Below are 16405 nucleotides of genomic sequence, written 5' to 3' on the forward strand. Positions count from 1 at the left end.
GCAAAAAGAAAACAAAACAGAAAATAGAAAAGCGTCCATTTAAGAATAAAAAGTACTATGCAAGTATGTGGACAGAAAAGATCCTTGGATCTTTTTCCTATGATGGATAGGTCAGATCCTTATTAAAGCAGATTTTCTATCTTTAAATGATACAAATATAAAAAGAACCAATATTATTGAGAAGTCATCATGTTCCTCACCATTACTTGCTGTGGCTATGCAAGCCCTGAAATTGTGCTTTGAATAGTCCATACAACTTGTCCATATGGCCGCATTACCTCTTGCTTCTCTTTTAGATCATATTTAATTTTCACCCATCATTCCTGCCTCTCAGGAGCTGAGGAGATCCTGATTTTGTCATCTAATCTCAGAACTCTGCCTCCTGCCACCTTGCCAATTCGCAAATTTAATAAATACATCTCGTCTGTCAAGTTGTTGATAAAAATACTCAAAAGGCCAGAGCCAAAGATAGAACTTTCCATCATTACAGTGGTGCATTATCCAGAATTCCCTGGGAAGAGTTTTTCAATCTACTATGAATCATGATTTCTCCATCTCAACTAGGAGAATATCAAGAGATACTCTGTCAAAGCTCTCTCTGAAATCCAGATACCTATATTGGTTGTACTTGAAAATCTACTAATGTTTTCTACACACTGCTGAGCTTAAAACAGGTAGTAACAAGGATCCTCTCTTGTAGAACATTAGAACATATGATGGCAGGACACACTTGAACTTCCTCACCCTTGTTACCCACATTTGGCAGTGCAAACATTGGATAAATAAGGTTGCATGATATAAACAGGACATACAAGGGGAATATCAAAAAAGAGTAAATCAGGAAAAACACAGAAAAGGCCAGCTCCCTTGTTTTTCATTCTGTCAAAAATGTGTGATCAAAATAAAATGTTTGATGAGAAATTTCAAAAATCTTAAGAATCACCATTATATTTTTAAGAATGAAATTGATCATTGATGAAGAATAAACAAATGCAATTGTAAGAATCATAGATGTGAGTTAACTATATCAATGGCAAAGGCTGCGGTTACCATAAAAAAAAGCATCCTATAGAACAATACCAATGATTTTATTTGTAAGTGAACTATAATTTCATGTCAGGATTGAAGTGGCAAGATTGTCGGCCCACTGATGGCCATGGTGATGATGGAAACAGTGGTCCCAAATGCTGAACCAAAGGCAAGTGCTGGAGTTGATGCACTGGAGATGTTCAAAAAGAGTAAAATCCACATTTCTGAGCCTCCAATATCAAGAGTGGGGGTCAAAGAAACTGTGTTTAGGGCAGCCCAGGTGGCTCAGTGGTTTAGCACCGCCTTCGGCCCAGGGTGTGATCCTGGAGATCCAGGATCGAGTCCCATGTCAGGCTTCCCTTCATGGAACCTGCTTCTCCCTCTGCCTGTGTCTCTGCCCCCATCCCCCCACCCCCGTCTCTCGTGAATAAATAAATAAAATCTTAAAAAAAGAAACCGTGTTTAGAGAATAATGAAAAGAGCCATGAGTAGTCCTAAGCCATGACATGGAGTACTGTTTCTAAACATTGTGGTAAATTCTTTACAAGAATCATGTCACCTAATCATCAAGTCCATCATCAGCTGGATCTTCACTAATATCCCTATCATATAGATGATGCATGTGAGGATCACAATGGTCCAAGACCACTTCCCTAGTAAACAGCTTTTAATCTTCCCACTTTACATTCTTTATTTATAGCCTAATATTTAAAGGTCACTGACAATGGAACAAAGTCCCTAGACTATTTTATTCATTCCTGGCAATACTATTCCCATTTTATGGATGAAGCTATCGTGCTTAGAAAGTTACTTTGTATTTAGAACATATGGTTAAGCAAAAAGAGGAACCAATATTCAAACTCAGACACTTAGCTCCAGAGATTCCTGTCTTCCCTTTTAATATTCTGCTATCATAACATTTAAATGGGTAGAGACTTCTGGGTAGTACTGACAGAAACCAAATATGAAAAAAATAAAAAATAAAAAATAAAATAAACAAAAAATAAATAAATAAAAAAGAAACCAAATCTGGAGGTCAATTTCAGCTTGGGTCGCATGGCTAGATCCAAGCTGCTCCATTAAAGGACTGAATGTCTTAGTCAAGGCCATAGATTGAGGAGAATAACCTACTGGTAGCTTTGACATTGGCTCCTCATAATCAGCAAATAAAATTTAAAAAATTATTATCATCAAATTATTGACATTTTAAATAAAACCATGTGCTTCTAGTTGGAGCACAAAGCTAAGTAGGCAAATAAAGGTAAATGAAATGAGTAAGCAAGGGCTTTTGTTGTCTACAAACGGCCATTTACAGGACAGAAGGTCCAATAACTACCATATTAAAAACCATAAACGCTGCAGAATTAAAACGGAAGAAAAAACCGATGACAAAAATTACATGTACAACTAATTAAAATCATATATCCTTTTGTACTAATAAGAGGGTCTTCCCTACTTGAGGTAACAAAAGGTTTAACAGTATTTTAAAACAATATTAAACAATTGTAAAGAAAACAGTGGTGAGGCAATCACAGTAAATAACTACATTTTGATGAAAAGAAAAAGCTTTGGGACGCCTCAGTGGCTCAGCAATTGAGCGTCTGCCTTTGACTCAGGGGTCCTGGGATCGAATCCCACATCGGGCTCCCCGCGTGGAGCCTGCTTCTCCCTCTGCCTGTGTCTCTGTCTCTCTCTCTCTCTGTCTCTCATGAATAAATAAATAAAATCCTGAAAAGAAAAGAAAAGAAAAGAAAAGAAAAGAAAAGAAAAGAAAAGAAAAGAAAAAGCTTTGCTTGAGATGTGGCTGGTGGTGCTGGTTCTGTAATTCTCCCACTAGTTGATTAAGTATCAATACCATGACATATAGCAGGTATAATATTAAGAAAACAAAGCACGATTTTATACTTCTTTGGTGGGACTCCTATACCTGGGACTCCTTAAAGAAAAGAGAAGAGGGATGCCCAAGTGGCTCAGTGGTTGAGCAAATGCCTTTGGCTCAGGGCATGATCCCAGAGTCCTAGGATCAAGTCCCTCATCGGGCTCCCTAGGAGGAGTCTGCTTCTTCCTCTGCCTATGTCTCTGCCTCTCTCTCTCTCTCTGTGTGTCTCTCATGAATAAATAAATAAAATATTAAAAAAAAAAAAAAGAAAAGAGAAGAAACTAAGCACTCTTTAGATAATAAAATGAAGAATGTTATTTGGTGACATACAAAAATAATCGAATTATAAAGAAACTGAAGGACCTATAGCTTGTGAGTAAGCAGGAGATAGAACATACATTTTCTTCTGGGTTCGAGAACTGGAGCACAGGACAAGGCAAGTATATATCGATGCCTGTCTGCCATATTGATGAACTTAGCTGGAATTTTTTTAGTGCAGGCGCTCACATACCAGAGAAAATGCTTAGTGATTTCCAAAACAGTGGGATCCTGGTTGTGAAAAACAAGCTCTCTAATTAGCAAATTAGAAGTCCCTTCCTTGCAGATAAAACTGCTAATGCAGACAAAGCCTCAATATAAAATAATCATATTCAAAGATGCTGGACAAAGAGAAGGGAACATACCCTAATCAGCTTTCATTCTCTTTGTAGCCTTAGTACTCAACTGTAGGACCACTCTTTACTGGGGAATTTAGACCATTCAGATATCAAGATAAGAGAGGTTGTTTTCATTTATTAGCATTAAATATTCTACCCAAAGCACTCCATAAACACTTAGAAAAACAAGGGGGGAAAAAGGATTTAATAAAGAACAAACATTTTTTTTAAGCAGTAGGTTCTTAACCATTTTTACTGGGTCATATGTAATTCTGAGCAAACTTAACGTACTTAATATATTATCCTGAATTTGCTTTACAAACTAGGGTTTGCATTTGCCCCCCCTCTCTTTGAGTAAGATTCTAAGCAGAAGAAAATTGGTCAGACACCAAGAGAAATCAATCAAACTACTCCACTACCTGTTCATACCCTATCAAAATATTGAGTAAAGCTTAACACCTAATATTGCTTTTGGACTGAGGTCCTCATTTGCCCAAAAAAGTCCCGAGCCTCTAAGGGCATGCATGCTCCTCCTGAGACTGGGGATGGATAAAAGATGGAGGTCAATACCTTCAGCCTCACACTTCTCTGCTAGCTTGGAAGGCAGACGTGGTGAAAACAGTGTTGACTCTGACCCCCATGACATGCCTGGGCAGAAGCTGCAAGCCCAGGGGGACAGTGGACCACAAAACCCAGTCTTAAATCCATCTATTTACTCCACATCTTCACTAGTGATCAGTGAACATCTCACATTTCATCTGTGCAAACCTGAAGTTCCAGATCTATCTTCCATCCTAAACTTCATACAATGCGTTCTTCACCATGTTACCGGCATCCTTCAAGTACTCAGAACAAAAATCCTGGTGTCAAACATCAAACCTTCTTTATGTTATTCCTCAGATACAGGAGCAAATCCTAGGATGTACCTTCACAGCATATCCAGAAGCTGGCGTCTCCCACCTGCTTTCCACCCCGACCCAAGCTGCCATCATCTCTCCTATGGATCATTGCAACTGTCTCCACCCCTGACTCCTTGACTCTCTTTCCTCTCCTTCAGTCTGTCATGGAAACCACAGTCAGTGATCTTGTTAAAACATAAGCCACTGACTTAAACCCCCCAACAGAATCCTTCCTCATTTTGAGAAAAAGCCAAAGACCTGAAAAGTTGTCTACGAGGTGCTATGCATTACCTTCCTGATCACCATTCCTACTTCTGTCCACATTGATCCCACAATCAAGCCAAACAGGCCTCCTTGCTGTCCCTGAACACATCCAGCATTTTCCCGCTGTCCTCTCTGCCTAGCCAGGTTAGCAAATAACTCCTCGCTGCCCTGAGATGATTCCCCACCTGTCACTTTTTCAAGGAGACCTGCTTCACCACTAAATTATGCCCCCAGCTCTACATGCTTTCTTCCTTGTATTTATTCTTCCAAAGCCCTCCTAATATTTCAAATATTTGTTTTGTACGTTGCCTGTTATCTACTCACCACCCCCACTGGAATGCAAACTCTGTAAGGACAAGGGTTTCCCTGTCATGTGCGCTGTATATACATACACAGGTCAGTAAATATCCTAGCAAATATAAACAACAATATGGTTTCAGTTTAAAATAGAGAGGGTTTTAAACAACTTTATTGAGGTATAAGATATATGCTTAAATTCCACCATTTCAAGCATACAATTCAATGACTTTTAGTCAATTTATTGAGTTGTACAGTCATCAGCACATTCCAGTTTCAGAACACTTCCATTTCATGAAATGATTCAGAGAGAAATTTGTACCTGGAAAGTACCAACATTACATCTCCTCTCTCGTGATACAAGGCAATCAAACTTCTAGGAATGCAGTTTTTAATTAAAGTAACTTGGTCATGCACCACTGTTACTCATCATTTTATGATTTCCTTTTGTTTCAAGATGCTAGCATTTTTTAGTTTATACACAGTACTGAGAATCCTGAGATCAATGGAAATAACAGAGGAGTAGAATCTGAATTGTGTTCTTTTACCAGAAACACTGAATAACATACACAGGAAATCAATATACAAATAGGGAGTTCCTGGCACTGCCTCTACCAAATGTGGAAAAGATTTTCTCCTCTTGATATACTACCAGTGGGGCCAGGTTCCTCCTCCATGGGATCTCATTCAAATATGCCCAGCTGTGCCCTTCCATGATGGTGAACCTACAATTAGCAACCTTCACTTTTAGAAACCAAGGGCTCCTTGAAACTACCACTCACTAATATTCAAACCACTCCAGCACAGTAATAAAATAACTGCAGGAGACAGAATAAATAAATAGTTAATCAACATTACATAGTTACCCTCAGGGTTTTAGAAGGTTTTAGGAAACGTAGCCAAAGTAGAGGTATAACTTCCTATACGTGAGCTAATTTGGTCAAATTAATTTACTGGGGTTTCTTGCCCTAACCTGCCATTTTAGTATATGTGCTGCCGAAGCGAGCACCCTAACCTGCCATTGTAGACCTACCAAGTTCAAGCTAAGATTTAAATATCACTTTAAGATTTAGATACAGATCCTAAAATTTTCGTTGAGAGTTCAAAATAGATTCTGAACATCCAACTAAGATACCGATAGTAATCTACCTTTACTATTGATAATGTCAAACAACCCATTCTAATCCCATAGGTGTTCTTTTCCCTTCAATATTTATGGAAAATTTGTTACACATTAACAACTAGAATTTGAAGGCAAAACACATATGTGTCTGTCAAGTATTACTTATAACTTGCAGATGCAGATATTAAGTTAGTTTTTAAAAGTAGCAAACCTCAACAACAAATTTGAGTAAGGACACTATGTTTATTTCAGACCTCACTAGGTAGTTCTGTTTTCTGCATTTCTTTGTTGGTAATTTTTTTAAAAAACAAGGAAGAAAAAAAAAAAACACCTTAGGTATGGTCCTCTTAACAAAGAAACACTGGCAGATGGCAAAGGAGCTAAAGTCATTCTTTCCCTTTTCTCATTAGAGATGACTTTCTTAGCACCCTCCAAAAGTCACCCAGAACCCCTATAATGGTGAATTAAACTAACTTGAATGGACATTATAAACACAAACAACTGGAAGAGACACCTCGCATGGTTCAAAAACTGCCATTTCATCAACTTTCTTAAGAATATTTAAAGCTCGAGGGGTACCACAGTGGCTCAGTCGGTTAAGCATCTGCCCTTGACTTAGGTCATGATCCCAGGGTACTGGGATCAAGTCTTGTATTGGGCAACCTGCTCAGCGGGGAGTCTGCTTCTCCCGCTCCATCTGCTCCACCCTCAGCTTGTGTGTTCTCTCTCTCTTGCTGGCTCGCTCTGCTTTCTCTCTTTCTCTCTCTCTCTCTGTCTCTCAAATACATAAATAAAATCTGAAAAAACAACAACAACAACAACAATATTTATGACTGGAGGCAAACGAACAATTATCCATGCTAAAAAGAAATGATAGGAATCTATGGCTGCAGACAGGTTGCCCTCAAAATTATCCCATTTACTTTGAAATGTCATCCCCCAAAACCACCTCACTGGTTTCAAATTAATTTGCACACCCACGTAAATAAAACTACCCTGCAGATATAACTGAGAAGCACAAGGATATGTACAACTCCACACTGCAGTGTTCCAAGGGGAAAAACATTCTGTATCTTTCCTCCCCCCATGGCAGCCAGAAGACACAGTAGGCCAGGTGGTCTGCTCGCCAGGTTGGCTATGTGCAGCTGGAAGATGCCACCTGTTTTAGTCCTGGATGGCCAGATGCGCTCACCAGGGGCCACGAAGCACATGCAAGATGGAAGGAATGAAGGGCACCGCGTCTGCAGTGCTGTCCATGGAAGAAAATAATTCTCAACAGCATGGTTTGCAAAGCTCAGAGCCACCTCACTTCCTCATTTTTTTGCCTGATCACACTCTACTGACACACTTGCCCATGTCCTGCTCCTCCCCTTCCTGATCTCCTTCAATATTTTTATTGAGAACGAGAACTTGTACCACACAATTCAGCATGGGACTATTGTGTGCCCAACTGTTATTTTCTTTTCTTTTCTTTTTTTTTATTTATTTATGATAGTCACACAGAGAGAGAGAGAGAGGCAGAGACACAGGCAGAGGGAGAAGCAGGCTCCATGCACCGGGAGCCCGACGTGGGATTCGATCCCGGGTCTCCAGGATTGCGCCCTGGGCCAAAGGCAGGCGCCAAACCGCTGCGCCACCCAGGGATCCCCCAACTGTTATTTTCTATTTCCTGTATTTAATTAAAATTCCCCAAGAAGAATAATTAATTCACTTGCCACATATCAATAACCATTTACTACTTTTATTATGCATTCACTAACACAAATATTCATCCAAGGCTTTTTCCAGGGCTCAGGTCTATGTCCTGGGTACATTGGAACACTGTTGGGGGGGGGGGTAAGGTTCTGTGCCATAAGGGAGACACATTTCTTGGGCAACCACTGTCAATCTTGCTGTGGCTGTCACTACCTACCATTTATGAACCACTCACTGAACCAGGCATTGCCCTATAATATCTCATTTCACTCCTCATCCTGCCCTGTGTTTAATATGGTATTACCCTCCCATTATATAGATGTGAAAACTGATGCATGAAGGAGTTAAGTCCACATGGAGTGAAAATACAAGTTCTGATGAATCTGAGACTCATCTGTACTCTTTCTCAAACCATACATGATCATATCATACATGACATCAACTTTTTAATAAATCATCCACAGAACACATACCATGTCTTAGAAGAACTTAGAGTTTAAATGAATGTGATCTATAGGAATAATGACCCTGCAAATGTTCTTTAAGGTGGACCACCTGTGTTACCATTTATTTTCTTTGTCTAATTCCCCTGAAATAGCATCCTTAATCCCAGGGATTTCCACCATAATCATTATCCTTCACCATACTCTCTCTTGCCACCTGTTTAACTGGTGAGTAAAGTTGAGGGGGCTTGAATGAATAGCCCAACGACAACTCAGAAGTAGCAGCTCCTTGACTTTACCATGTTCAGAGTATCTATCAAGCAATTTCTATCACACGAAAAACCACTAGTAATTTCCATCACCACCACCGCCACCAGGGCAGAAGTACTCTATGACAATACCAGAGCCACCATTATTTAGCATAAATGTTTTAGGTAGAATTCTCACAATATGTATTACTGTTGTAACAAGTTTCACATTTAAGCCCAAGGAGCTATACGTGGGGATCTAGGGACTCGACAAAACCCAGTTAGTAAAGAGCTATGAGTAGGTATGTTTCATATCCTTATTCTTAATGACAAAAAAAGGAAGAACTAAATGCCTGTCCCAAAATGAGAGAGCATCCTCACTTGGTGGATCATAACAGAGCTCTGAAGCAGAGAAAATGATTATGACCAGGGAAGCAATTATGACAAGCAGGAAAAGTAGGATATTAAGTCAAATATTGACGATGATTATAACAATGGCTACAACCATAAAGGTTTGACAAAAGAAAATTCTTTACTTTTTAATAGTTCAGATCACTGCAATAGCAAAATGTAGCACCTGTGTATAATCAAAACATTATCAACCACTTAGGTCAGAATCAATTATTTCATGGAAGAATAAGATCTCAAGGAAATTTCTCCATATTTGGACTCTGCTTTTGATATATTTTAATGTACATTCTTTCCATTCCTAGCTCTCCATGGAAAACTATGATCTTATACCTAAAGTTAGTTGTATACCATTTGTATTCTTACTGAAATACTCCATTTACATGCCCAATAGAGAAAATCTAAAAGCTATTTGTATTTATATAAGTACATGTATTCACAAAATGCATACAACCTTTTGTTTATATATAACATATATAACATATATATAACATATATATAATCAAATATATATAATATATATATATATTTATATATATATAAATAAACATCCATTCCCTTTGACCCAAAAATTCCACTTCAAAGAATGTTTCCCTACAACAATAGTCAGGGATATAAAGCCCCCCCCCCCCCTCTACTGTAGACTTTATACCTAACATGGGACTTAAACTCATGACCCCAAGATCAAGAGTCACATTCTCCACCGACCAAGCCAGCCAGGCTTTCGTATGCAAGGTATTTTAACCAACATGGAAAGCATTTGTTTAATTAGCTAAATTCATGTACACGAAATCTGGAATAATGTCACTTCTAATCAGAAGGTCATGATTATCAAATATTATGTCATTAGCCCTTTTCTGCTTTTAACTATATACCTTTCCTTCCCAGTAAGGGAATGAATTTAGACATCTAGAATGAAGCTAATACAACACTGAGGGTTTTGATGCATCACTAACACTTGAAATGAGGCTTGAGACCATTCCTGTGGTAAGATAATATTTCTTACTACTTCTGACAAGTAGAGCAGAGATTAGGGAGTTGGAAAAGCTGAGATGAATTAAAAGTCTAGCTGATAAAATGAGTAATAATACAATTTTTCTAATGGAGATTTTTAACACTCCATTCTGCCTCATTTGTTAGAACGGCTTTAGAGTTCAATGTGAGAGACAATCAAGAGCCTCCATAGACAGGCCCATCTCTCTACCAGTAATATGGAATTGGGTCAGCCCTGTGATACCTGCAGTAGGCCTTGTGCCTATGCCATCAGGCCTATGCCCAGTATCACGTTTGAATTACAGCAGAGGAGTCACTTTTCAAGGAATAACCTCCTTGGTCTCCTATTCTAGGCCAGTTGACCTTGGGAAACCACATTGTTTTCCTTTGGGACCACTAATCCTAGTTTTATCCATTTACTGGAAGAATTTGGGCCTATAGTGTTTATGACAACTACTTCCCACCAGAACCAAGAATACGTTTCAATGGTATCTCCAAGAAATAGCTAGGAGAGAACAGTGGCCGTGGATCCCCCTAAAGTTATCGAAATACACATACAAGCGAAGTATAAGCACAGTCTTGCTTATACCAATGTTGCCGTAAGACTTCCTGCTGGCTCCAACTTCCTCCCACTCTGCAGTGTCTGAATCTCATATAGAAATTGTAGAGCCACCTGTCCATTTTGCTCCCTGTTGTCCTCATAGAGTAGAGCAGAAGTATCTGGCACATAATAGGTACCCAGTAAATCTTTCTTGAATGAAGAAGTGAAAAACAAACTGACAAATGAATGGGAACTAAGCCAGTGGCTCTAATCATCTTAACATATGTCTTTTCCCATGAAATTGATGTGGCATGATGAACGCTGTATCCCTGTCATGTCACTCCACTGGAACCACTACCACCACAAGTCAGCCTCTCATCAATGTACCTACTTAAAATAATGGGTTGGTTTGCAGGCTAACCATGCCATTAGAACAAGGTCATAAGTGGACTTCTTGACATTCCCCATTCCCTACTCATCAAAATGACTCCTAAACAGCCTAATTTTAGGGGTCTCAAATAATGTCTCATCCTCCCATTGTTGCTGGCTACCTATTCACAGCACTGCCTGTTGTGCACGCAAGTAATTAACCTGCAATGCTCCACTGACTCTGACACATTCCAAGGCATTAAAAATTTCACCAGCAGGTAGTTAAGCATACAAGTTGCCTCCCCAGTTAAATTCCATAACCAAATATCACATGTAAGTGTCAGTCAACATGGAAGGCCATGTTAACACACAAAAGTCATATGTCAGGTGCAGAGTCATGGTAACTATGGTTAAATCTCATTCCTTTCAACTCCATTAATTTGGATTCTATGGTAATGAGACAAGGGTTAGAATAAAGACTTGCTTTTTGCTATGGGAACGTTTTGCTTTGAGACTACTGAAAATACAACTGTATAGACCAGGTTCCACTAGATGAGATGTTCAATAAGGAAAGAAAACGTGCATAGCCGGTGATAAAGGCCATGAATTTTAGAACCAGAATACTGGATCTCCCCCCTTTGCCAATCAGTGGGGAAGTGGCCCTGAACAAATTTCCTAAACTCTCTACACTTCAAGTTCCTTGTTTGTAAAATGTGGGTAATAATAATATGTGCCTTGGGCACTCAGCGGTTGACCATCCGCCTTTAGCTCAGGGCATGATCCCAGGGTCCTAGGATCAAGTCCTGCATCGGGCTTCCATCAGGAAACCTGCTTCTCCCTCTGCCTATGTCTCTGTCCCTCTCTCTGTGTTTCTCATAAATAAATGAATACAATCTTAAAATAATAATAATAATAATAATACATGCTTCATAACACTAGGATGAAGTGAAGCGCTTAAGTGAGGATACTACATATTTAGGATCAGCTATTAATACTCTAAGCATCATTATTACATCACACTGAACACACAGTAGGCCCATAAGATGACTGAGCATACAGAAATCTCTATTTGTTTTCAAAGGATCCCAGTTACAAACAACTTGTACGTTTTCTATTCATGAACATAGGTCCCTCGTTAAAGCTTTAACTTAGCATCATATGTATCCTCGATTCCTTACTAAAGATGCTGTTATTTCATTTTAGCTGGGTTTCTTTAAAAAATAAGACTGAATAATTTAAACACACCTAATCTAGACTACATTTTCTTCTAAAATTCTAGGTCAGTGAAACGGCATGTGATCAAATGACAACAGTGTGGGTTGGAACTACCCTGTGACTCTTCAAAGAGGCTTTAAAAGAGCAGAGAGAACAAAGCCTCAAGCTCAGGCTGAGCCACGCATGTAAAGCCGTGACATAACAAGGACGGACAAAGGAACTATAATCAAGAGTGGAAAAAGGGGGCAGAGGCAATAAAGACAAGAGGAGATTCACATGAATGAAGAATTATTGGCTTTATAGGCGCCTGGAGAAACACAGAACAGGTCGTATCACTTTCCTTGCAGTGAAGGGCAGCTTAGCAATTTGGAACCGAACAACGTTGGATACGGGGTGTTGATCTCCAGCTAACATTTTGCTATGACAGAGACAGTGGGGGTGGGTGATCAACGCATAACCCCACATTAAATAAAAACATGATGACACTAGCCAGGAGTGGACACTATGGCGGGGAGACTGCTCAAGAAACTCCCCGAATTTACAAAAGGGATATTCCCCATGACATGTGCCACCTCATTCACCATTTTCTACCTCAGTAAAGATTACTGATTAATTTTATCCTCTCAAAGTCATGGTTTATGTTATAAAGCCATCCTGCCAATATCTTTGGGAATGTCTCCAAACCACTTCAGCGATTATAGAATAAAATGGGTCTCTCTGTCCCATCAAATTAGTTTAATATTCCTGAAAAGATAACACATTAACCGTTGTGGTCTATACCTCCTAAAGCAGGTTCCTCGTGATATTTGTAATTCTGTTTATATTCATAAAGTTTGCTTTCCAGCTATTTATATGTTCCCCGGAGGTATTCAATGAGCTACTTTGTGTCATGATTGAAGTATTGTTTTGGACACTAGTTGAAAGAATAAGTGAAGGGCAGCCCCGGTGGTGCAGCGGTTTGGCGCAGCCTGCAGCTTGGGGTGTGATCCTGGAGACCCAGGATCGAGTCCCACATCGGGCTCCCTGCATGGAGCCTGCTTCTCCCTCTGTCTGTGTCTCTGCCTCTCTTTCTCTGTGTCTATGAATAAATAAATAAAATCTTTAAAAAAAAAAAAAAAAAAAGAAAGAATAAGTGAAATCACAAAATCCATTTATTCATACACTTGCCTCTTGTCTCTTCTCCTCATCTCCAAATTAGAAGATGAGGCCCATAAAACTGTGAATAGTCTGAGTAGTTCTGCGTTGTTCCAGTTTTTAGAAGAGTGCCTGACACATATTAGGTACTCAAAAATAGTAACTCAAAGTGTGAGTCATGCACATAAAAGAGTAATGTATGAATTCATAAATATATGGCTTACTGATCAATCAATAAATAAAGTTCACCAGTTTTGACTATACTTCCAAATGTGTGTGTTCATTCTTCAGAAAATCCAGGTAGATCACTGGGTGGCTCAACGGTTTAGCGCCTGCCTTTGGCCCGGACCATGATCCTGGAGTCCCAGATCAAGTCCCACGTCAGGCTCCCGGCATGGAGCCTGCTTCTCCCTCTGCCTTTGTCTCTGCCTCTCTCTCTCTCTCTCTCTCTCTCTCTCTATGTCTATCATGAATAAATAAATAAAATCTTAAAAAAAAAAATCCAGGTAACACTTGATTGCAAATGAACGTGGAAGCTAAGGAGAAGGTTCCTGTTTACACATGACTTAACCCTCAGCATTTCTCATTGAAATGGGATGAATTATACCCACTTCTCAGATGAGGAAAACTATGCTCAGAGAGGTGGAAGACGAGCACTCAAATCACATTCGGGAGCAAAGCTGAGATTCCGCAACCAGGTAAACCTGATTCTAAACCAGTTTTCCACCGTACTTAGAAAGAGCTGATTCCCTTATGTCTTAAAGAATAAAATTAATAAATTCCTTTTAGATAGTCTATTATCCTTGATCTTGTCTTGAGAGTCAACACAGCTGTCTACCGTCTTCAAAGATGGTAAACACACTCTTGGAGATGTATCCCTCTCATGGTGTATTTCTCACTTAGGTTTAGAGACACTTAAAAGCTTAAGGTGTCAGATCTGTTTGAAGAAGAACATAAATCAACACACAGACAAAACAACTCTAAAATCCATAACAGTTCCTAGACAAAAATGCCGGTGGGTACTAGGAAGGTTATTTAACTCAACAAGTGGAGCTGGATGCATGATTACAAGGAAGGGTGGGGACTGTGGAGAATGTCAAAGCCCAAGCTCACAAAGAGCTTCTCAAACACTGCATAAGCACCACCAAAAAGGCCTGAGGGAGGTCTCTGCACCCACCTCACAGTTTCTAACTTAGAAACTCTGGAGTGGGATCCAGAGTGCCTGTTTCTTCCCAGATCCCAGGGGATGCTGATGTTGCTAGTCCAGGGACTACACTGGAAACTAACTGTTCTAATGAGAGAACCTTTGCTCTTAGCACCATTGCTGAAATTAGGAAATGCAGATCCAAAGAAACCTTACAATTTTTCAATTTCAATCCAAACAAGGCTGGATTTTTCCCACTTTACTTACTTACTTACTTACTTACTTATTTATTTATTTATTTATTTATTTATTTATTTATTTATTTATCTCTCTATCTATCTTAAATAAGATAAAAGATTTTTATCTTTTTATTTTTTAAATAAGATTTAAAGATTTTATTTATTTATTCATGAGAGACCAGAGAGGCAGAGACATAGGCAGAAGGGGAAGCAGGCTTCCTGCGGGGAGTCGGATATTAAACTCAATCTCAGGACCCCAGGACCACAACCTGAGCTGAAGGCAGATGCTCAACCACTGAGCCACCCGATGTCCCATATTTTAAAAATAAGTACGACAAACAGAATAAGACGTCAAGATGAGCATGTCCGATCCTTGAAGGACAATGAGCCTAAACTTTATTATTTCAAGACCAAAGCAAAGCATTAAGCGGCATTTTCCCCAAGAAAATGGAACATAATCTGATGTGGGCAACAAAATGAAGTAAAGTGGTTTGCTTTTCCTGTGCTTAGTCAGGTAAATTTTAGACTTTTAAGATGTCCGTTTGTACCTGGGCCATAAGCTATAACCACAGCTGAGGGCAAATCACACACATGCCTGAAGATGTCATCTGGAAACAATAAGGAAAGCTAAATTCAAAGCAATAAATAACAATGGAGTCCATGTTTATGGATGTTTATCTCACCCAAAATAATGTTTGTGCATAGAAGTCCCCCTTTCCCTTTCCTGGCTTTCTTTTAGGTAATATCTATAAGCACTTTTAAAGGTCTCCTATAAGCACTTTTAAAGGTCTCCTAGCACTCTCCACTGAGGACAGTGATGACAAAGTTTATGAAACACTTTACTCTTCTGCCTCTGTGTTGAGAACACATGGTATTATTTTTTAAAGTAGCCTCTATATATAACGTGGGGCTTGAACTCACAGCCCTGAGATCAAGAGACATGTGCTCTCCTGCCTGAGCCAGCCCGGCACCCCAAGAACACAGAGCACCCTAATGAATCCTTACTGGGTCTCTGCTCAAGCAATAATACTAGTAGCATCCATATTTTACAAATGAAAACCACAGGCTAATGGGTTTATAAACTTGCCCAAGAAAACACAGCTGATTACTGAAGGGGCAAGAACTTCACTGCACAAATTTTTACCCACATCACTGACCACCCTTTAAATCCCATATAGGAATTTTAGAAGCTGCGTACTGAGAAGAGAAGACACTATTGGAACACGGTGATATGTGATACCTCCCCGAGTCCCACTATAAAGCTGTGATTTCTTTTTTTAAAATATTTTACTTATTTATTCATGAGAGACAGAGACAGGCAGAGACACAGGCAGAGGGAGAAGCCTGCTCCCTGTGGAAAGCAGGCTCCATGCGAAACTCGATCCCCGGACCTTGTGCTAAAGGAAGACATTCCACCACTGAGCCACGGAGGTGCCCCAAGATGTTATTTCTTAATAACAAAATTAACAGGCCAAAAACAGTCTCGTCCTCTAATCCAGAAGGGAGGGAAAGAAAATTCTTACCTTGCTCACCACAAAACAAAAACAAGAGCAAAGAACAAACAGCTTTGCCATTTTTGGAGAATTAGTCCTGCATTGGGTAAGCAAAAACAATGGCTGTAGTCAGCTGTCAAGCAGAGTATGTTAAATTTCTTGTTCCTGAGACAGATCCCATTGATCTGTTTTACTTAGTCTCAGTCTCAAGAGTTGACTTCATAACTTAAGTTTATGACTTGATCAAATGATGCAGAAAAACCACCCCAAAAGCTAAATGATTATATTATGCACATTATGGAGCACTACGTTCATGGCAGGGCAGCTGACTACACA

At 39.4% G+C, this 16405-nt stretch overlaps 1 protein-coding gene across 3 annotated transcripts in view; it reads right to left on the reverse strand.

Annotated features, from left to right (window-relative positions):
- The window catches only part of PTPRG (protein tyrosine phosphatase receptor type G), a 704516-nt gene that overhangs the window by 311336 nt on the left and 376775 nt on the right, over positions 1-16405 (reverse strand). The gene's annotated exons all lie outside the window — the stretch shown is intronic.

Source organism: Canis aureus, chromosome 19 (genome assembly GCF_053574225.1).
Source record: "Canis aureus isolate CA01 chromosome 19, VMU_Caureus_v.1.0, whole genome shotgun sequence".
Classification (NCBI taxonomy): domain Eukaryota; kingdom Metazoa; phylum Chordata; class Mammalia; order Carnivora; family Canidae; genus Canis; species Canis aureus.